The 21,388-nt window shown below is 52.6% G+C and overlaps 2 protein-coding genes and 1 long non-coding RNA gene across 7 annotated transcripts in view; all 3 read left to right on the top strand.

Moving 5' to 3' along the window:
- Positions 1 to 21,388, top strand: part of KIF2C (kinesin family member 2C) — a 425,302-nt gene that overhangs the window by 378,087 nt on the left and 25,827 nt on the right. The window lies entirely within an intron of this gene.
- Positions 1 to 21,388, top strand: part of ERI3 (ERI1 exoribonuclease family member 3) — a 135,124-nt gene that overhangs the window by 102,414 nt on the left and 11,322 nt on the right. The window lies entirely within an intron of this gene.
- LOC137478946 (uncharacterized) lies at positions 4,875 to 19,689 on the top strand. Its single transcript, XR_011001890.1, has 2 exons — positions 4,875 to 16,048; positions 16,644 to 19,689. It is a non-coding gene; the product is annotated as an uncharacterized lncRNA (long non-coding RNA).

Raw genomic sequence — 21,388 nt, 5'->3', positions numbered from 1 at the left:
TGGAGATGTCAGAGCCTGACCCCAGTTGATCTGCCAGCCTCCACTGGTGATATTATGCAAATTGCATCCATCTGGCAGAGCCCAGTAAAGGACTAATGGGGCAGGGAGGGGGCCAGGACCAGGCACCTTTGGGAAGGGGAGAGAGATGGGGGTCTTTGGGGAGGGGGGGTCCATGATCGACAGGGGAGATAAGGTACTGCATTGGCTTCCTTTGCACTCCTGTGTGGATTAAAAGCCAAACCCCAGATAAGAGATAACCAAACTTCATTTTGCTTTTTATTTTATTCCTTATTGCTCCCCCCATGCAACCTAGTACCAAAAAGAAGGGGGGGGAAAAAAGGTGGTTCTTGGCGCTCGTTTCCTGCACGTCATTACCACTAATGGCAGTTTGAGGGGAGAGACAAAGTCAGGGAAAGAAAGCAAAAAAAAAAAAAAAAAAAAAAAAAGAAAGAAAAAAAAGCTGTCTGCTTAAAAGACTGTTGTAATAGGAGCATGGATAATAGAAATCTCAAATTACGGTGATCGCCTTGTTAAGAAGTTTGAAAATACAGCCAGATTGTCTTTAATGAGAGAAATATGGCTGTTAGTTAGTGAAGGAGGAGGGAATGGACCTTGTTTCAAGATCTATAGCTCGCCCATCAAAGAGGCACTGTCTGTTTCATTTCAAAATCCTGCTCCTCTGCCTGATATTAAAAATAGTTGTTAAAGGCTTTGACTAGCAAGACGATTCTCTTTGACTTCCTACTCTCTTTCCACCTCCCCCGAAAGACTTCGCTAAGATAACTTCTGCTTTTAAAAAACAGCTAAGTAAGGAAAGAAAGAAAGAAAGACGAAAGTTTTGGGGGCTGCAGGATGATACTGCCCCTGGAACTCCAGGGTGCCTGGAGCCTTAAGCCTGAGCACTGCCAGCACCGTGGCCATGCCCACCGTGGCAGAGGGGAGCCTCCTCCGTGCCATGTGCTACTGTGCTGGGATGAGTGCTGAGATGTGGTACCACCACTGCTTTCCTCTTGGAAGCCCTGACCCAGGCACAGGGCAGCAGTGGCTTTTTTGGCATCTGGACCCCCATTAAGTGCCATGATGCTTCTTTCCTTTGCTCTACCCTGAGCCTGGGAAGTGGCACCAGGCCAAGGTTGAGGATGCAGAGAAGGGCTCTGACAGAAGCCAGGTCTGGCAGCTGCCCGCCACCCCCGCCTCTTGTGAAGAGCTAAGGGGCACCTCTGTGCTGTTAGGCGCTGACCCGTAACTCCTGCCTCGCTGTGGTGCTGACAGTCCCCTCTTCATTCTCCCCTGATATCAAAGGATCACATTAATTGGTTTCAGGATCGTGGCCCCATGTCCTGAGTGGCCTGTTTAAGATAACGAACTCAGAGTGTGTTAATAGCTGCTATAGCTCAGCAGAGGATCTAGGGACAAGGCCTGGATGGGGAAGATGCTGCTGGGTGGGGAAGATGGGCATTGACACATAAAAGTCTATCCAATACTGTTTTTTTATTCTGTCCTTTCGCAAATCAGTGTAATTCCCTCACTCCCAAGTTGCTAACATTTTGAAATCCCAGGGCAAAAGGCACTGGCCAGAGGGGAGAGCTGCACCAGCCAAACTGTTGCCCTTTCCCAGCATGGCCTTGCTCTTTTCATGGGTCTGCAGTGGGATCAGAGGGGATCTGCTCATATCCTCCATAGCTTGAGGCTCTTCCCAAAGGCAAAGCTGCCACTGCACAGGTTGATCCCAGCTGTGCCATTAATCACCCAAGTTCTGGTTTGTTCCTGATTCTGCAGGAGAGACCACAGTGAGCTGCACTGTGATGACAGTGTTTCCATCTGTTCCTGAGAGTCATAAGCAATCCTGCTCCAGCTTGGAAGCTGCATTCTTCTGACACAGAAGAGCACAAGCAGCTTCTCCCAGCCTGGGCCCTGAACTGGGCTGCGAGTGTACAGGACCTGGAGGGGAGTCAGGAGGGGAGGGTCATGGTCACTGCTAAGGGTGGGTGTACTAGTCCATGCTACTGGGACCAAGACTCCATGTTCAGTACTGTAGTCTGACATGTCTGCCCTGTGTGCTTGGAGGTCTCTGAAGAGATGGCATGAAGGAGGGGCCCAAGAGCTCCTATGAGGTTTTGGCCAGTTGATGACCCAGGGATGCAGCAGAATCAGCTGGCTGGGCTGTCATGCCAGGTGGGCTGCTGAGCTGTCCTTCCTCATCCCCCCATGGCACAGAGCTGATTTTTAACCATGGAATACCCCTACCCAGAGATGCAATCCAAATCCCACAGTGATGGAGAGTGCCTGGTAGTCATGGGTCACTTTTCCCACTATAATTAGCCTCACTGTTAATTACTTACAGGCCTGTGATGTGCAGGGGGAGCATCCATGCAGCCAGAAGGGCTGCCTCTGCACAGACCCTCCTGCAGTGCACCAACCCTGCATTGCCCTTTGTCTCCTGCCCACCTCAGCAGCAGCAGGCATGGCACTGGTGCTGCTGGTTGCCTTGGCTTCCCAAGGCATTCATCTCCTTGCCTGCTGCCACCTTTCAGCCAGGCTCCAGAGGAAGGGGACCTGTGCCCTGGCAATGCCACCTCAGGAGCCTTTCTCCCATGTCTCTGTGGATGGGGTGAGCCTGCAGACAGCAGGACCCCCAGCCCTTTGCCCCAAGGAGGGCACAGCAGCACCACCTTACCAGGAAGCCCACTTCAGCCCTTCGCTGCCAACTGCCCAGCGCTGGGGGTGTCTGGGCCGGGTCCCCTCTCCCATCCTGTGTGCTTTCAGCCAAGAACCACTGATTTGGCTCTATGTGCATGTCCAGGAGTCTCAGGGCTTGGCAGCTGGGTCATCTCCAGCACCCACAAAGCCCCCTGCTCATGCTCTCCCCTTCTGAAAGTACATACATAACAGCTGAGAGGCAGAGGGGGAGAGAAAAGGAGAGACGACAGCTTTGCCTCTGCGCTCCCATCCAGAGCAATCTCCTAATGAGAAGAATATGGCTGCTAGTTAGCAGAGGGGTGTGTCCTGTAGGCTAAAATGAGATAGTTACACTGCACTGATTGAAGGTTGAGGTTAGAGGGCAGCACAATTATGTTCAGGAGATTCAAGGGCTCTGTTTGATGCAGCAGTTCTAAGCTCCCAGCCAGTGTCAGTAGTTTAGCTCAGGGTTTCTTTTCTTTTTTTTTTTTTTTTTTTTTTTGTGGGCTAAAGACAGGAAGGATAAAAACTATGGGAATGAGTTGTTTCTATTATTATAAAGTGGTGTGAGTTTTCTTTTTTTTAAACCACCAGTTCACCCCCCTTTTGCTTAACTGTTTCCTGATCATTATACTTTAAGCCGCTCAGAGGGAAGAAGAGCGCATCCCTTTCCCCCTGGAGAGCGGCTCTGAATCTCCCCCAGAAAGGGAATGTGATTTTCTGTGTCCACTTCTGCTCAGTTCACTGACTACGGATCAGGAAAGCAATTAGCAGTTCAAATTATTCCAGCACAAAATTCTTTGTCTCAAAATCATGGGTTAAGAGTTGCAAAAGAACCTTAATTGTCTGGTGCTGAACTAGATGTTTTTTCTGAAAGTATTTCCAGTGCTTAGGGCTGTTTGTGTGGGGATCCTCTTGTGTTTTGAAAACTGTGGATCCTTTTCCCAGAGCCTGCAGCAGTGTTCAGGCACTGCAGCAGCATCTCTGGCCTCTCCAGCCTGTCTCCCACCAGCAGGCTAGCTGCCTTGCAAGCAGCCATGCATCCATTTCAAGATGATCCTGGTCGCTGTTACCCATCTCCACTGTCCTCTAACCCATGTGTAGCTCTCGGGTTGCTGCACACAGCCTCTGCCACCTGCATGCACTGCAGGGCGATGAGGACCAAAGGGACTGCTGGCCTGCAACAGCAGCACATGGCAGCCCCGTGCTGCCCGTGGAAGGAGGCTGTTGCTCTCTTGGTGACAGCACCCAGCCCTGTTGGGCTGAACACGAGGTGCTGGCCTGCCCATCTCATCCACCCCATCCTTAAGGATGAACGAAGGGTTGCCTGCCCCTTTCTCTCCTTGCCTGCTCCCCAGGGCCCGCTTTGTCCCAAGCCCACACTTTGCGTTGCCTTTTGATCTGAGTGACAGCCTGGTTTATTTACTCTAATGGTTCTCAGTTTTAAATGTTAATTCCTCCCTGAAGAAAATGTCTTTTCAGGATGAGTTGCCCATCAGCAGAGACATGGAGGGTATGTTGGCATCCCCGGCCCCTGTGCGGTGCCAGGCCTTCATCCAACAGGCAAGAGCCTGGAAGGTGATGCCCAGGGAATACCTCAGTCCCTGTCACCACTGTGGCTGGGCTGTCCGAGGGATGCCTCATTGCTGGGCAGATCTAGGTGGGATGGATGCATCCCTAGCATTGCAATTCGTCCCTGTGCAGCCCATTTGGCACAGTGCCACACACCACTGTCACAGCCCCCCATAATCCCAGCTGCAATTAGGGGTTGATGGATTGTCTCCGGGCCAGGGTCTCAGTACAGCCCCCTAAAAGGGACGAGGCACATGCAGAGACAGGCAGGGGCCTGCTGGGCTGCTGCCATCCAACAACAATTTCTAATCTTGATTGCAGAGGAGGGTGGTGGGCTGGGGGGGAAGAATCAGAGATAAATGTTAGCTCATTTCTTAAGTAATTAGTTACCTCCTCATCCCCATGTTGTAATTGTGAACAAGCTGTAATGTTTAATTAGTGTGTAAATGAAACCCCAATTTCATAATGGCTGCGGTGACAGCGCTAAGTGAGACAGGCACAGAAGGGGCCGCATTGTTTCAGCAGGAGATGAAGCTGTCGCCCAGCAAGCCAAGCGTCTCTGGGAGAAAATGGAAATGATAAACGAAGTGAGGCTAATTAGCAAAATCCTACAGGCCCCACTGATGGTTCTCATCAAGGGGAGGTAATGAAGCGGGCGGGCCAAGCTGAGGGGGGTTTAATTGGAGCTGATTGCTGCACATACAGGCACTGTAGAGCAGTGCATGCGGGGATGCAAACTTTCCTGCTTTTCTCCCCTTGCCTTTCCCCACGACCCAGCTGTGAGTAGAGCCTGTAGGGAGGACACAGGTGAGAGTCTGGTCTAGGAGCAGGCAGAACACAGATGCAGATGAGTGTTCCCTGCCTGCAGGTGTCTGGGCAGAGGTAGGTGGGCACCCAGCCCACGTGAAAAGCATAGTATGAAGGATCTGAAACATTGGAGAGCTGCTGAAGGGCTAGTTTATAGCACAAGGAGGATTATAGCTCTTCGTCAGCTCCCTTCAAGTCCCTCCTCCTGTGCTGACTGTATTTTGAGTGTAGACATTTGGAGAATAAATAAAGCACCTCTGCATGATGGGTGCTAGGGAAGGGATGAGTCCTGCGTGCTCCCCCTTTGGGTGAGAGTTTCTGCAGACCTGATACCTGTGGCAGCACAGTGTGGCAACCGAGCCAGAGCTCGCTGTGGTGGGGGAACCTGGGGCATTGTGGAGCTGAACTTTATCCTTTCAAACTGTGTAAGAAATGCCCTTTCTGCAGCTGTTGGCACACAACCCTGATCACATTGCATTACTTAGTGACATTTCAGGGAGCACATGGAGCCCTGCTGCCAGTGGCTTGGTCCCAAATGTCCCATCCCTGCTGTGGATGGGGTTCAGCTGCCTGCAGGCCAGGTTGCCCCACAACCTGCTCTTTACCTGCTGCCAACTCAATATCAGAAGTGAGCAAAAGCCTTGCCAAGCAGAAGAGAGGACAGCAATACCTCTCTGAGCTTGCATGCGTTAGTCTGTCCAAGCAAGTTATTCATGGCTGCATGTGGAACCATAGGACCATGAGCAGGTCTTTTCAGTGTCTCGGCCTCCTTTTCTGACAGAAAATGAGAGAGTGAGCTGTCTGCTTGACAAGTGCCCATACCTGCCATGTCCAGTGCCTGCTCAGAGTCATTGCATCCCTTTCTCATGGCATCTCCAAGCCCCCTGCTGCCTCCCTTGCTGAGTAATGAGAGATTTCCCTGGGCCTCCGAGGGCTCTAAAGAGGGGCTGAGCAATATTATTTATTCAGTTGTTTACAGAAGCGTTTGATCGGGAATAGTTCTTCACTGCCAGCCTGTTGTGTATTATTCATTGCAATAATCTCTGCAGATTGTGATAAACTGTAACTGCGGCGGGGCAGCACGTAGCTGGGCTGTACTGCCACCGCTGCCTGCTCCGGCCTCTAAAATATCGGCAGCTACAATCATAAATCTCAATTTACAAGTGGGACTATTGCACGGGGAGTTATAGTTATACTAATGATTACTTCTCTGTCTTATTTTTCATGTTGCAACAGAGTAATAAATTTTTTAAAACAGCCTGGGCAAAGCGTCAGCAAAGGCTGTGCGTCCTCTCACCACGCTGTCACAGCAGAGAGGGGCATTCCTGTTCTCCAGCAGGCATCTCGCTGGTGAAGAGAGCTCAGCTCCCTGCATTGCATTCCCTGCTGAGAATGGGGGCTGACCCCTTCATTTGTCACTGATCTAGTCTTTCTCAGGCAGACTTAGGAAATCCTGGGGTTGATGGGGCCAAGAGGTGGGGATCTGATGACTGAGAGTGGAGCTGGTGTTTGAAGGGTGTATCTTATTCCTGTAGCTCACCACCCTCCCAGCACCGGGGCTTTCCCAGACAGAGAGTTGGAAGCTGCCTTTTTGCAGACAGTGTGCCCACAGTGTGGAAATGGGGTGGTGGCTTGGATGGTCCCACCTGAAGGAAAGCCCCCCTTCCTGGAGGACAGCAAGGGTCAGAAGAAAAGGCTTTGGATTAGAGGAACTCAGACCTTGCTCCCATCCCCATCTGGGAGCAGTGACTCAGGAACACCCAGTGGTATCCCTCCAGGAGGGGTCACTATGGGGGCACCCCCCCAAAGACCAAGTCTCTTGCCCAGAAGGCAGCAGTGGGATATGGGGTTCAGTGAGCATTTCCCAAGTGTTTATCACAGCTCTGAGGTCTGTGATGTGAGGCCTGTGATGGATGCCTCCATTCACAGACTTGACATAATGATGTACAGGGAGCCTAGAGATATATAGATTTTCAAAGTGGCCACTTTGAGCATAATTATAAATATCCAGCCTCTTTACATAGTGAATTGTTGCCAGGAAAAGAAGGACCCAGGAACTCTGAAATTTGGCATCTAGGATTTCTTGAGAAAGGAGTCTTGCCACAGGTTTTTCACCCATTTTGGGGCCAGGAAGGTGTGGGTGTTAAGGGGTGATGCTTTTCCCATCCTGAACCCCCCTGGCAGGTCCTCCCCACCCATTCCTCATTGTGCTGGCAGTGTCTCTCTGTGAGGGACATCTCCAAGGCACTGTCTTGAACCCTCACCTCCCCTGCTTGTCTGCACCAGAACACTGTAATATGATTTTAACTGCTTCCGAGTGGCTGGCTCCCCTTCCAGATCATGGCACAGAACACCAGGGGCATAACGGAGCTGGGAGCAGGTGCTCCTGGTCTCTGTGCCTGATCCATGGCCCCAGAGACACAGCAGAGGAGAGATATTCCCCTAGCTCATGGCTGGCTCATCTCCTTACACTAGCCTTTGGAGCATCCCAGCCCACAGAGGGCTGGGGCTCAGCACAAAGGGATCCGTTTTCAGGTGAGCAAAAGTTTCCCCCAGCTTTATGGGTGCTGGATGCAAAACGAGCAGCTGAGACCTGGGCACAGTCAGGAGCACTCCCATGTGTCCTCCTTGGATTCACAGGCTCCTAGAAAAAAAGGCAGCTGTCCTTTCTAGGAAACCATCTGGAAGTCCCCTTATCATGCTTTTCTCTTGCCATTTGGATGATATCAGAGCATCACCACTTCCATTTCCATGCTGGAGCTGGGGTGAGTGTGCCCTGGGGAAGGTGTGTCTGCAGGCAGCTGTGTGCCCATCCCTGTGTGTGAGTGTCTAGGCTCAAACAGGCACCGGTTATCGCCTTCCTCACCCTGGGACTGGGGCATGCTGGAATATTGCAGGGAAAAATGAAGAGAATGTTTGAGGATTTGTGTTCTGTTTGCGAGCAGGGTCTGGAGGAGAGAAGGTCAAAGAAGAAAATTGGAGCTGAATTTAAATCAATGGCAGGTAGAGATTAGAGCAGTGGCCCAATTAACTGCAGCAAGACAGGTGGAGGCTGGGGGAAGGCTCCAGCGCTCGAGGTTAGGACCCCTCATTGGACCCCGGTTCTGATCCATGGAGATGTGAATGCACCAAACAGGGAGCATGGCCAGGGACTTGGGATGGGGACTTTGTGCCAAGGATTTGCTGATGGGCAAGGGCTAGAGTAGCTGGAGGCTGGGGATGGTAGCAGGAGACCTAGGTGGTTTGGTGTTGGATTGAATCCCACTCCGTCCTTCCTTCTCTGCACATCTTGCCAAGCTCAATCTGCCTCTCCATCCACATACCAACTCTTTGTCCTTGTTTTCTTGTCCCAGTCCCTTCCCCCATGTCCAGCTATCATCTCAGCTGCTCCCACCACCAGCCCCACTAGCTCCCCATCACTGTTTCCTCCTGCTTGTCTGTGCCTTGACTCCAGCTCTTGTTGGTGCAAGTGTTTCAATGAAACAGTTTCCTCCCTCGCACTTCCTGGGGAAGTCCTCGAGCACCAGGAAAGCTGGGTCCCCACTTCCCACGCAGGTGTGTAGGGTGGGTGCCAGGGCAGTTGCAGCAGCTGGAAGCAGGGGCCAGCACTGGGATGAGTGTCAGTGCACGTGCAGCTGCCCAGGGCCACACACAGCTGTCTTTGCCCAAAGTTGGCTTGATTCTGATGGGAAATCCAAAACATTCTGGGTTCCCAAAATCACTTTCCCAACAGATGTCAAGGCTTTGTTCTGAAACAAATAAGAATAAACCTTGCACTGGCAAGTAACTTAAGTGAATTTAAGTGAAATAGTGAGATCCTTGTCATTCTTGTTGATGGCAATGTATTAATGGTTCAGGCTGGAATTTCCTGGGGAAAGAATTCAGTGTGAGTTGAACATCCAGTATGGAATGTCTCAGCTGAATCATTAAATTTTGGGGGAAAATCTCTGTAGGTCACATCAGAGCAAGTGGAAGCCACCAGCCCTTCCTTGTTTCCAACACACATCCCCCATGTGCTCCTGGGGCCAGGGCAGCCAGGAACACAGCTCCTGTGTCTTTGGGCCTACAAGGGGTCAGGTTTTGCTCTCTCCAGCAGCCCTGTGCACTGCAGCATGTTGCACATTACCCAAGGAACATTAATTAACATTGCTGGAAGATCTCAGGAAAGGTGCAATTTGAATGATCTGGCACCACAGTCATTCGGATGCTGAGTTAATTCAATCCTTGCACACAGTACTCCTACAGATTGTTGGCTTTAAACAAACAGCGGTGACAGATTTGTTGCTGCGGAAATGTGGTCATTAAGTCAGGAGCGTGTGTTTGACCTGAAAGCGATTGAGTGATGGATGCAAGTCATTTTAAAGCTGCAGCAGCCAAAGGATGCTCCTTTTGGAGAGCAATCTTGCATCTAAGGAGTGTAAATAATTTAAACAAACAAGTAAAGTAAGGTGAAAGCACTGCTGTGTTGTGGCACTAACTGCAAAGAGGGCAGTGCTGCCAGTCCTGTGGTGAAGGAGTGTCCTTTGCACAGCGCTGTCGTAAAGAGGTGCAAGGTACCAGCTTAGGGGCTGTCTGTGGGGATAAATGGTCCCAACCAGGCTCGCATCACTTCATAGTCACCCATGGGAGCTGTGCATCCGCCGCAGTCCGAGTGTGAGCAGTGCAACCACTGTGGGATCCCCAAGGAACAGTAATCAAAGCGGATTGGTGGAGATCACCTTCTTGTTGTGGAAGAGCAGGACTCACATGTCCTGCAGTGGGGCACTGTGCCACTCCAGCTGCTCCTCTTGTCAAGCTGAAGGAGGCTGATACTCCCTTGGCTTCCAGACAAGGTCTGGCTTGTCTTGTCCAGCAAGGAAGGTTTGGCGAACCAGGAGCTTGGCATGCTGCTGCTCCATGCCAGCCTTGCTCGGAGCCATCCTCTCATTGCTGTTGAAGATCCTCTCGCCCACAGAGTGTGAGCAGGGAGGGAGCGTTTTATCTGCACCAGTCACGTCACACAGGTCTGCGCATTCTGCCGCTGGATGTGGCGTCCCCGTAATGAGGCTGGTAGTTACTGTGCATTAGAAGCAGCCATCGCTTAAGCCTCAATATCTCAGCCATTTAATTTAATGGGTTTTTTTAAATACCAAAAGCAATTAAGTTCACATTGTGAGCTAATCGCCTACAAAATTTCATTTCAAAGTTGCTCAGACTGTTTGTGAGAGAATTGCTGGAAATCAGCCCAAATATGCCACCACGTCTGTCTGTGTGTCCTTCTTTGCCTTCCCTCTTTCCCAACCAGAGTCAAGCAGACTTCTCAAAAGGAAATAATCACATTCTCAGTTCCCTGATTTTCTGATAGTTTTCCTCTGGTGTGAATTTTGCATGTCTAAGTTAAATGCCAGTGATTGGTGATGATTTTGTTCTCAGCTTGTACTACAAGAGTGGAGAACAGCGGTTTGAGATCTGGATGATGGGCAAGAGCCAGATAGCTGTTGTTGGGAGTGAGTGGGCACACAGCTGTGTACCCAGGCCAGGAGTATATGGTGGGAGCTCTGATATTAGCTTGTGTCACCAGTTCCTTGAGGCCATGTGTCTGTGCTACTGTCCCTGGGGGTGTAAGAGGTGCCTGAGCAGTAACACCCAGACCTTGCACAAGCCCTTCTGCTTTGCAAAAGTGTTCTGGGTGAGCCGTTTGCAGCATGTCCACCATGTCCCAGGGTGGCTTGCCCCACGTGCCTGCCTTCCCAATCTTCCTCCTGCCTTAGCAGCTCCAGCCCACGGCATTCATCCGTGGCAGTCCCTGCAGGGACCAGCTTGCCTGTAGGCTGCAGGCTTTATCAGATCGGAGAAGAGCCAGAGGTCTTTGTCAGAGATTACTTGTTCTCCTAAACAGTCATGTTACTGAATATGGAATAACCCCCCTCAACATCCAGCTGGGGGTTTTGTTTCCTTCACTGTGGGCTATCATGTTAACACTCTCTCCTTAAAGCACCTTTGCCAGCTGAGTCACCCGTGTGATGCCCATCACCTGACCAGCACGGTGGGCAGGGGCACACTCCACACCACTGTCCACCAAGCTGCCTGCCCCCAGTGTGTTTGGCTGAGCCATGCATGGCTGCCATCCCGTTTGGGCTGTGCTGTTGCCTTCTCCATACTCCCACTGCCATCCCCCCCAGCTGGTTTCCCTGGCTGGCAGTGGGGAGGTGATTTATGGAGTCCCACATGCACCTGGTGAGTCCAGCTCTCTGCGTTTCAGGGAGATCCATCGCACAGGGAGGGGAGGTCACTGCGTTGCAGGTTTGCTAACCTTGCCCGCTTATTAAAAATGGTAAAAGCCTCCCTCAGGACTCATGAAGTATAGATCCAAAGAGCTCCATATGCTGTTCCCCTTAATGAGATGTCTGCCTGAAGAGCAATAGCAAAACATACCATCCAGTGCAGGGTCCCTATAGCTAGATGGCCTGGCTGTAAACAGAGCCGTCCGTCTTAATGGGCTATCGTGTAAAAACTTCTCCCAGTCAATAAATCAAAGGGGCTCCATTTATATCATGTGCTGCCTTCACTATTAGGTTGCCTCTGGATGGCATGCTCTGATACAGAGCTCCCCGAGCCTGCCAGACAAGGCCAGAGGCTCTAATAGGCATTTAATTTAGGCTTCCCCTTGCTGATACCCATGCAGAGTTCAGCATCTGGGACTCAGCAGGGGCTCCCTCGTGGTTTGGGGTCGCCCTGCTGTGCAGGAAAGGGCATCCGTGGATCAGCACCTGGCAGGCATCACCTCCCCTGCCCTGCTGGGTAGGAGCCTCTGGTGTACAGGGAGCCAGACCCTCTCTGTGAAGGGGTGTGTGGGTTCGACGAGCACCCCTACTCGGCTGGGAGCAGCAGCCACAGCTTGGCGCGGTTATTTATTTTTCGTCCCCTCCCTTGTGCTGCTCAGATGCCACCAGAGGAAGTTCCGCTTCAGCCACCATCCCAGGCAGAGATATTAGTCCTCATTACTAATTAAAGGAAGCAGGAGTAATTGACGGATGGTGGATGGCAGGGGAGCCAGTGTGATGAACAGCCCCTGTCCCTGTGCCGGGGACGCATGCTGAGCGCTACCTGTTAGCTACAAATAAACAAACCTGATAAATAATAAATAGTTTGAGAAGAGTGGGAAAGCATTATTTAAATTAATAGGGATTAGAGGGAGAGGTCTGAAAGAGCATTCCTCCAGATGAGCTATCCCTGGACAGACAGGGACTCATTTGTTGCAGACTGGAGTAAACAAGGAGAAGGGGAGGATTCATCACAGCAGGCCCTCGGCTTCTAGGGCTGGTAGCAGCATGGCTGTACTTCTGCTGGCCACCCCTGCCTCAGGGCTCCCCCGTGTCCCTGCTGCCTCACCGGTGTCACTGTGCCAGGCTGGGGCACTGGGTGCTCTGAGGGAGTCAGGGTGCTGCAGCAGAGCAGTGGGGAGCGGATGCTGGGCTCTGGCTGCTGGCAGGGTCCCAGCCCACGACAGGGCACCTACAAGTTTTCCCCGACAGCTTGATGGCTGCCTGCAGCCTGCCTCCACCCAGGCACTCACTGTCAGCCCCGGGTTGGTCCCAGCCAGCGAATCCGGCTGCAGGGACGGCTCTGCTCACGCCCTGGCATTGGGATACCACCCTACCTGCTCAGGGCAGGGGGCTGGGGCTGGTGGAGGAAGGAGGAGTGCTGCGGGAGGCGAGGGCAGATGCTCTGCTCGCTATCACATCTACTCCATCTTATCACCACAGTAATTTGATGATAAAAAATAATCCGAGGCTGGAAAGGAAACATGTGTAGTGGAGTAAAGATTGAATGTAGGTGGATTGTGCCCTGGGGCGGCGGCTGGGAGATAGAAGGAAATGTCCTTCTGTTTGACATACTGCCGAGTGGCAGCCGTGCCCCGCCTCGCCTCGCCCTGCCCGAGGCACGGCGAGCCCGCTGGCCCGGGGGCCATGTGCCGGGCAGGACGGTGCCTGTTGCGGCCCCCCGACACCTCCTGCCCTTCCGCCTGCACCTCCTGTGACCCCCAGTGCCCTGTGGGGTGCTGCCCCCCACCCTTCCACCCCACAGCTCGCCCCCAGCACACTTCTGGTTATTTTTTCCCCTTTGGTTATGCTTCACAACTCATTTTATCAGCTGTCAGTAACCAAATGTCTTTTTTAAGGAGTGGGTTATAGCCACTAATGTACTGAATGCTATTGCACTGGCTGCAGTTAGTGTTCCACGGCTAAATTACTATAATTAATGTTCCACTAGAACTGTTTGTAACAGGCGGCTGCGGGAGCCCCAGGTCTGGGCTTTCACAGCCACTGAATTATCTCTCCTCCCCGGAGAAAGCGCCTCTCACAAAGGGGAGGGGCGAGGTCAGCCCTGGGACAGGCAAGCCGAGCAAACTCCAGCAGATGAGTTACCCGGGAGCTGTTCCCGGGGTAGAGTCCCTGTGTCACCCATCTCGGCTGCTGTGCCCCGTGGGAGTGCGGCAGGGATGGCGGTGGAATTCCTGCTGGGATTGTCAGGGCGCTGCTGCATCGCCAGGGCTTCGCCTGACGCCCTCCGCGATTGCGTTTTACAGATGGAACACAGTGCCTAGAGAAACGCTTCCAAAACTCGCTAAGGGCAGTCGGCAGAGATGTTTCCCTGTGCCAGGCATGGCACTTCAGCCCACACTCCACACACAAGTCTGCACCCAAAACCATCCCTGCTCTCGCCTCTCAGGCCGGAGGTGCAGGGGGGGAAATTTGCTCGGCGGGCACACACACCCCTTGTTTCGCTAAATGCATTGTTCAATACCTGCAACAAACAGATTAGCCGAGGCTTTATCAGGGACAAGAGAAGGGAGAGCAGTGTGATAATGGTTTTCAGCAAATCCTCGGGCTGTCACAGATTAGAGCCGCGGCAGGAGCATTATCAGCCCTTTCCTCCTCTCCCCATCACCTCCCCCTTTGTCTCTTCTCACCATCGGATTTCTCCAGCCAATCTATCCCTGAGAGAGCCGGGCAGATACAAGAAGAAGTCGGTTTCCATCTGATCTGCAATTGGTTTTTCTCGGCAGCCGATCCGTGTCGCAGCATTGATCCGTGGGCCCCCCAGCGCTTGTCACCTTGCGTGTCTGGAGAGGAAGGTGGCCGAAGGAAGGGGGGCTGGGGTGGGGATGCTTTAAACTTGCTGTGTGCCATTGATCTGCAGGCAGGAGCACGGCCAGGCCAGCCCTGCCAGGCAGGAGGGCACGAGCCACCAGCTCTCATCAGAGGAGTTTAAATGGCTGTGACCTTCTTATTAAAGGAGAGGAATGTCTTTGGAAGGCCAGCGGAAGGAGGGGGCCAACCCCAGGCCCTGGGGCAGGTGGCTGGGAGCTGCCCAGCCCTCACCATCTCACCAAGGGACTGCTCGATGAGACTGGCACTGGGGTGCTGGGAGCCTGCAGGGCACCCTCCTCTCTCAGAGGAGTCACCCACTGCACCCACATCGCACCTCTCTGTGCCACACTGCAGCATGGGCAGGCATGAGTGGGGACCCCTGTCTTGGCTGTGCAGCTTGTCCAAGCCTGTAGGAGAGAAGCTGCCGGATGGGAGCTGTTGGGTTAACCCCAGTGGGTGGGCAGCTTTCTCAGGAGACCTGAAGCTGCAGAAAGTTGTCTTTTCCTTCTAAATGTGGGACACAAGGCTGTCTTTTGTCCCAGTTACTGCAGCCAGGGTCTGCAGGCCCCATCAGGTAGGGGTTTGTTGATATACCTGGATGCTCAGGAGCCATGGCCCAACGGGCAGGGCAGCAATTCTGTACCAGGCAGGACCTAGAATCTTTGGAGTCAAGCTGGGACATCCCGTCTGTGCAAGCTGCCCCACCCCTTACACTTCTGCCAGGTTCCTGCTAGGGTAGAGCTGTGGCAGCTCTGCCTTGTCTCGCCTTTTCTGGCTGACCTGAGGGATGGTATGCAGGTGGGTGGGAGGGTAAGAGGGGATATAACAAGTAATGGCCCCAAGTGTGGAAACAGTGTTAATAAAGTGTATTTCACTTTTAATTTTGGCATATAATGTAATGATCTTTTTTAAGGCCCTATCATATTATCTGCATGACTAGATTATTGAGTCTTCATCATCTCCAGATAAATTTATGACCAGGATGATGTTTGGAATTTATTATCAGTCAATAGAGCTCAATACTGTAACAAGGCGTGTAATAAGATATACATATTTAATGATCCGGAGTAAAACAGCCCTGCTAATGGGCAGGATGAGACAGAGGCTGGAGCGTTAATTTCCATCCCCTGCCCCTTTCCACGGGAGCCTGCACCATTCAGATGGGATGCAGCCCCAGGGTCCTGTGTGTTGCCTGAGGTCAGGAGCAGGGACTGGCTTGGGGGGCATGCAGAGGAGCACAGCCCTCATGCTGCTGTGGCTGTGAGCACGTGGCTGCTGCACGTATGCACTCGTGGGAAGGCACATGTACCACCCATCCCTGCAGAGATGTGCAGCTCTGTCTCACACAGCACACGACTCTCTTACATGGCTTTGCAGGTCTGGCTGACATCCCTGCCTGTGCCAGGTAAGGACTGTCACACATCCGCTTTGCAGGTGTCTCTCTCCAGCCCAGCAGTCTGGGCAAGCCTTGCACAAAGCTACTACTCCAGCAGCTGCTGAGATGGCTGGAAAACCCACAGAGTACTTTTTATGTTCCAGGGGCAAGCCTGATATCCTGCCTCTGGGACAGTGCAGGGCTCTCTGGCTCAACAAGGGGAGCAGAGATGGATGCATTCTGTCCACACCACATGAAGACATCTCTGGCCCAGCAAAGCCCTTGGTGGGGACACAGTCCCATGCGGCTTCACAGAGTCCCCCACGCTCCAGCTCACCTGGCTGTCTCCCTGACAGGAGATCAGACAGCACCAGAGCAGGCATAGCCGGGGAGGTAGCAGTCTGTGTGCCCAAGCATCCTGGCCCCGTGTGCAGCTGCCCACAGACTGTCATGTTGAACAGGGGGCCATCTCCTTTGCCAGGTTATATTTTGAGCTGCCAGTGCTGATTTTACAGCCTTTTGGGATGTTATTAAATTACTTTCCAAGGACTTTTAATAAGCACTTTTGATACCTTTGAAGCGTGCAGCTTTGTGGGAAGATTACAGTCCCGCATCCATCTCGCTGGGAGAGAAACAATGGCAGCAGGGCTGGTGTTTGATCTCTCCTCCAGAAGGCGAGAGAGGGTTTGGGTTAGACAAAGAGGTGAGCTGCTGATTTAGAGATAATGTTTAAAAATAGGTAGGTCTCCCTCCAAGATAGAGAGACCTGCCCTCCTCTGTGTAATCGCCTGCCTCTGCCTCGCCGGACTTGCAGAAACACAGCTCGCTTTATTTGAAGGCTTCGAGTGCAGCATCGCAGTTTGATTCTTGCTCCTTTTAAAACTATAACTAGGCCATCTGACCAAGCTTTAAAGAGCAGGAGAACTTTCCATTAGGACTTGTGACACACTCTTGGCAGCACTGGAATTGCATTCTTGCCTTTTATTTCCTATCTCTGACATCTCGTGTCACTCAGGCAGGAGAAACTCAGCTTTATAAACTCACTCATCTCTACCTTGAAATTTCTCCCTAATTAGGGTCCCAATCCCAGTGAAGGGACTGGATGTCAGGAGCTGGATGTGGAACAGAGCCAACAGCAGTGGTGGAGGTCAAACCAAACTGCTCCCTGTGGCCCAGGGACCACCCTGCCCCCAGCAGCATCAGTCAGGGGCAGGGAGACAGCATCTACCATGTCTGTGCCCACACAGGAGAAACAGAGCCACCATCCCTGCCATGCCAAGCATCTGCGTGTCTGGCCCCCGTGCTGCCTCAGGCAGGGACCATCAGATGAGTTACAACACCACGAGCACCCAGCTCCACCAGGCATGCTTTCACTGAAGGGAGAAAAGGTGTCAAGGGAGCTGAATTCCCTTTATCTGTGGATAACTACTGCTGCCTTTAACAGCCTGGAATAAACTAGCCATAAATATCATAAGTGCTTAGATATGGCAACTTTACAATGAACAGAGGTTTTAACCTTCCCTGTGGAGGCTATCCAGCTCTACATCACTGACTATTTCCATTCAGCTGCTCGGCCGAAGACAAGCTCTTGATGAGCTGCTCAGAGCAGCTGCACCAGCTACTGGCCACCTCTCAGCCCAGTCTAAGCCCAGTCCTTACCCCAGTTTTGGGGTAGGACCTCCCTCCTGCTTTCAGGGCCAGACAAGAGTCCTGCTGCCCTCTCCCCCCTGACAGCATCCTTTCCTCCTCTAAGGAATCACCAGCATTGGAGCCCTTTACTGGGCTCCTCTGAGGCTCCGTCTTCCATTCTCATTCCCACCCACGAGGAGGGTCTGACCCACCAACTTCTGCAGCAACTTGTCACCGTCACCTTGTCCCTGAGCCAGGCCAGGGGTCCCGTATCAGCAAGAAGGCAGTTTGCATCCTCCCTGCACCTTGCCAGTGCCCTGCCGTGACTTTATTTTGCATGGCGACTTTGAGGGGAGCTGTAAAACACTCAGACGAGTTAAATAATACACGACAGTGTACGGTATAAATTACAGGAAGCCAGCGGTGGAGCGACATTGTATGCTGAATAAATTAAAGGCTGCGTGACTTACAGGCAGGATTGATCTGCCGAGCATTTTGTTTAGTGACGTGCTTGTCATAAGGGAGAGCTAATTACAGGCGCGGAGGCACGCAGCTCCGGCGCCGGGGAGCACAGAGCAAACTGGGCTCACCAATGTCAGCGGGGTCCCTGCACTTCCAGGATTTGCTCTTTCTGAGGCCAGCCGCATGCCAGGCCCCGTTAGCTGGATGTCTGCTGTTTTCCCAGAGCCATCCAGCACTGTCACAGCCCAGAAAAGGACTGCGCTGCCACCGGGAGCTGCCACAATCTGGAAGTGGGTGTGCTGGTGTGGGGGACACAAGCAGCTGGTGGCTCTGGGGTCTGCCCTGAGCAAGGGCTGGTGTTGGGGCTGCCTCAGCAGCTTAAGGGAAATGGACATATTCTATCCTTAGCCCATTCTTAATGGAGCAGAGCCATATAGGAGTGCATCCTTTGCTCCTGTGGCATTACTGAGCCCAGTGCTGCTCACAAGATGACACAGGGATTTCACTGCTCTGGGGTACCCAGGGCTGGCTGAGCAGCAAAGCTGAGAGCTGTGGGGGCTGATTTGGGAACTGAAGAGTGCAAAAAGGGAAGTACAATTCCGAAATTAGGTAGGGATGCTGTAATAGCAGGATGCTGCAAGGGAGGGGGCAGTCTTCTTCAGGTCACAGTTTGGACTGGATAATTTTGGGGAAGATGTGCTTTACCCACAGGGTTGTGGGAGACTGGTGAGAGGCTTGGATTCAGCTGGGTGACTTTAACCACCAAACTTGGGGCTGAGTTTGGAGGCTTGTCCCGCTGGGCTCTGGAGCAGGCACGGCTCCTGTGCGAGGAGGTGTGTCCCTGTTGCCTGCACAGCTGAGCCATGCTGTGCAGGCTGTGGGCAACCCTTGAGGTCACGGCAGAGGCTGTGCCATGGGGCTGGTGGAACAGGGCCCTCCCTGGCCTGCCACAAGGGCGCCGGTGGCTGGAGACCGTGCTCCGGAGCGGGCCGGCCATCGGGATGGGCTCCCCTCCGGCTCGGCCGGCTCGGCGCTTGTCTGTCACTCGGTGGGATTATGAGTAGTGAGTGTAATGCATCGGCGTATGAATAGGGTTGTCTGGCTGATGGTGATGTATCGTTTTTCATTACTGCCTCTCAAGCCCTCCCTGCTTCACGTGTGGAAATTCTATTTATTCCCTAATTTGTAAAAATTCCCTCCTTATCTGATACCAATCAGGGAGGGGTAATTGGCTCTCCAGGGCTAGCGGCTGGGGTCCTGATGAAGAGATATGTGTGTCTGCTCTGGCTGTCCAGGCACCCTGCCCTGCTGCACCAGCGACACGGGCCACAATTAATAATGATTTGCAAATGGCAGACAAGCAATAACGCAGAAAGATGTCCAGCCAGCCTCCTGCCCGCCCCTTAATTTCCTTCTGTAATATAAATGGCACGGGAACGAAAATCTAGCGCTATAAATTCTGAAATTAGTTATTCACCGTAATAAATGGTTCCCTTTTTGGTGCACTGTTCTCCCCATCCTTCTCCCCTGACCCCCCCACTTCCTCCTCCCCTCCCAGCCCCCTTGCCTGCTACCTACTTCATTTGAGTCCTAATATGCAAATGCTGTAATTTAACGGGATGGTGAAGTTGATTTTCATGTTAACTTAATTACTTTGATTTATGAAGGGCTGGGATGTAGACACAGCTCCATCCTTGCCCACCTCCCACCCTCACCCCTCTGCAGTCCTGCTGACCCGCTGCCTCTCTTCCCTTTTCTTCCCTTGGCTCAGTCCTCTTTTCCTCTTCTTCCCAAGTTTAGTGTTTTATTAGCTGCCTTTAAGTGGACATAAGTCCTCGCGACAATCGCATGATGCAGAGGACAAATTCCCCGTCCTGCCTTGTTTAATCGTGCCTGGATAATGGATGTATAATTGACTCATTTGAATGCTTTTGCCTACAGGAGTGCAGAGCATTAAATGTTTGATTGCCTTAATTTCCAAACAGATCATTATCCCCTTCTTACCCGCTCTTAATAAACACTTTATGAGGATTTTTTTTGTAAAGGAAAAAAATCTCCACTCCTTGTACTTCTCTGAAGTGATAAACTCTAATTAAGTCTAATATTTAAAAATATGGTAATGGTGACTTGTTTGAATAAGTGGCCTGCATTTCCATAATTTCATTATTACGTAAAACACGCTAATTATTTGAAGTGTGCTTATTACTAAAAGAGAAATCTCCTTCTAATAAAGATGAAATTGGCTTTTTCCCTGTATTGCTGTGCACGCCGCTCCCCTTCTCTCCTGGACGGTGAGTGGCCACAGCCAGGAGCAGAGTGATGGCAGCATTCGCTTTGTTTGCTCGGGGAAGGCTGCCAGCCAGGGGATGCTGGATATGCAGGAATAGGCACAGGGGCTGAAGGACAAGCTGAGGTCTCTGTACACCCTGGGTCACCCTTGGTCCCAGCAACATTGGTGCCCTTAGGGCTCACGGGCTCCAGGAGTTGTTGGGAACACTGCAAGCTCAGCCCCTGCTGCCCATTCCCTCCAGCAGGGATGCCCCTGCTGTCACGGTCTGCCCTAATGGCATCCCCTGTGCCAGCTTATCCAGCAGCCTGTGGGGCTGGAAGGGGTCTCAGCAGCTGGGTGTCTTGCAGTGCAGAGGCCCCAGCCACCCAGCTCTGCCCTGGGAGGGGAGCAGCGTGGTGGGTGCATGATGGGAAGAGTGGTTCCCAGTGCAGAGGATGGGAGGAAGCATCCTGTCTCCCACAGGGTGACAGTGGCCAGCCTGGGTGGCAGAAAGAAAGTGCCCAGGGCAGCAGGCTGATGGTCAAGACTGGTCCCCTTTTGCTGCTCTTCCTACTGACCTGGGAACTGCCAGAGATGGGCGCTCCCTGCTCCAGTGTCCCTGCTGGGGTAAACTGGATTTGGAGGTCTTGCTGACCCCAGGGTGCAGGGAGTGGGACAGGCATCATGTCCCTCTGGGACAGACACAGGTTGAGGGAGGATGAGTATGAATTGTGTCCAACCCCTCTTCAGAGCCTGTGCAGGCGTTCTGTGGCGGGGCAGGCAGGGAGGCACTGGGATGAAGTCAATATAAAACTAATTTTCTTTTCTTCATGAAGAAATGAGGTGTGTGGCAGTAACGTAATTGCAGATAATGAGGTAAGTTATTCTTAATATTCTGCACGTCGCTGTCAGCTCCACCTAATATACCTGCCGGCTGTGCGGGACACACACAGCCCCTTGCCCCATGCGCAGGATTATGAGGCCATTAATTTGGGAGCAGCTCGGCAGGACCATCCCTGGCATCCCTGTGCATCCCTGGGAGCTGGGAGCACTTGGTTCTGACATGTCCTTGTCACCACTATGGTGGGCATCCTGGTGTGCCCACCTTGCCCAGCATGTCATGGTGGGGATGGATTCAGAGCAGACACAAACTCCCCCCTAGCTCCAGTGTGGACACGGTGAGTGACACAAGAGCCTGGCTCTGTGTACTGGGAAAATGCTGTCACTCCCTGCCCCGACAGTGACATTCCTGCTGACAGGGAGCAGCACAGCCCACTGTGGGGACACAGCACCCAGTGCTCCCTTTCATGATTGCTGGGGACGCCAGCAGCAGTGCCAGACTTTGTGAGATCTCTGAGGCCCATACGGCTGCCGCAGCTCACAAGGCCACCTCCTGTCACCCAGGGGCTGCGGTGGGGAGGCTCTGGGTGGCGGTGGCCGGGCAGACCTGTTTCCGCTTTG

The sequence above is a fragment of the Anomalospiza imberbis genome, chromosome 9 (genome assembly GCF_031753505.1).
Source record: "Anomalospiza imberbis isolate Cuckoo-Finch-1a 21T00152 chromosome 9, ASM3175350v1, whole genome shotgun sequence".
NCBI lineage: Eukaryota > Metazoa > Chordata > Aves > Passeriformes > Viduidae > Anomalospiza > Anomalospiza imberbis.
This window is presented reverse-complemented; position numbering and strand designations above follow the sequence as displayed.